The sequence below is a fragment of the Monopterus albus genome, unplaced genomic scaffold, assembly GCF_001952655.1.
Source record: "Monopterus albus unplaced genomic scaffold, M_albus_1.0 scaffold127.1, whole genome shotgun sequence".
Taxonomy (NCBI): Eukaryota; Metazoa; Chordata; class Actinopteri; order Synbranchiformes; family Synbranchidae; genus Monopterus; species Monopterus albus.
Genome location: NW_018128007.1, coordinates 3,569,703 through 3,571,100, shown reverse-complemented (window position 1 = coordinate 3,571,100; position 1,398 = coordinate 3,569,703). Strand labels below are relative to the sequence as shown.

The following is a 1,398-nucleotide window of genomic DNA, read 5'->3' as shown; positions in this document are numbered from 1 at the left end:
TCAAAGTCGTGAGTGCATTTACGAACAAGGTATAGTATAAGGCTGATACCATTTTAGAGACATTTAAATGTAGATATAACCACAAACATATTCTTTAAAAAGTGGGAATATTCCATCTTTTTTTATCATTAATTGAAAGCATTTGTTCATCTTCATTTCAGCACTAAGCTACAAACAACAGTAGCACGTAGGTCTACTTCACTTCAGCTTTAGGGAGGATGTCATAAGTGTGTTGAAAGCCTGCAGTTATTTCAACATGCGCACTAAGTGTAAATTCTGTAAATTTCATAGGAAACATTTTGGCCTGGAAAATCATATTCCTAGAATAAAAAGTAGACAAATGAAGGAAACGCCCGGGCAGAAATGGGGAAGGAGTGAGTGTATAAAACTCAGTCCTTTTTACTGCCATGCAAAAAATCCTGCCCCTGGTTTCAAGGTAAGATCTACACATAAACTGCAAAATGTAGGATTTTAAAGTAATTCTTGGCACACACGACGGTGTTAGTAACTCAACATGTGTCTGAATCCAAAAGTGTTCCATGGTGTTTATTTTATTTTATTTTTTTAATTTTAAGATGAGGTTTTTGCTTGTGCTGGTGATGCTGGCAACATGTGCTGCAAGTCCTCAAGGTAAAACATATATTCTTCATTCAACAGAAGGAAAGCCAAAATGTAATGTCACAGTATAGTGGCATGCCAGACTGTTTATAGGAATTTGTCACCTTCTTAAAATTAACTTACCTGCCATGCAACACCACTTTTTAAAATGTATTTTTAAAAAATGTTTTATAAGTGTGAAAGAAAGAGATTTGCAATAACCGCTGACTTTTATTTGGGCAAAATATGTCAGATGCATTACTCTAAATTACCAATATATCTTCAGTTACAAATGAAAATGATATGGTAATTTTTCCTCCTGTTTTTTCAGATTTTTTTTTTTAATGTTTTATAAGTGTGAAAGAATGGGATTTGCAATAACAGCTGACTTTTATTTGGGCAAAATATGTCAGATGCATTACTCTAAATGACCAATATATCTTCAGTTACAAATGAAAATGATATGGTAATTTTTTCTCCTGTTTTTTCAGATCTGTCACGTAAAATGTTCACCTTCCCACAACAAACCATCAGAGCTTACGTGAGGCTGAACCCAACAAAACAGGATTTCAGCTTCGTAACTGTCTGTCACAGGTAACACCGACTGTCCAAAATGTACTAAAAACACACTGTCCTTTACTGTGAAAAGTATAAGGCATGATAATGTCTTCCTAACACCTACAGGTCATTTACAGACCTCAAAAGAAGCCATGTGCTCTTCTCTTTGGCCACACCCTCTCATGACAATGACTTCATGATTATCTGGGAAAATACAAACAAGGAGATACAGCCTCATATCAG

The 1,398-nt window shown here is 35.0% G+C and overlaps 1 long non-coding RNA gene across 1 annotated transcript; it reads left to right on the top strand.

Annotated features, from left to right (window-relative positions):
• The first annotated feature begins 378 nt into the window (after positions 1-378).
• Positions 379-1,392, top strand: LOC109967364 (uncharacterized). Its single transcript, XR_002275923.1, has 4 exons — positions 379-436; positions 576-630; positions 1,089-1,191; positions 1,282-1,392. It is a non-coding gene; the product is annotated as an uncharacterized LOC109967364 (long non-coding RNA).
• The last annotated feature ends 6 nt before the right edge of the window (positions 1,393-1,398 follow it).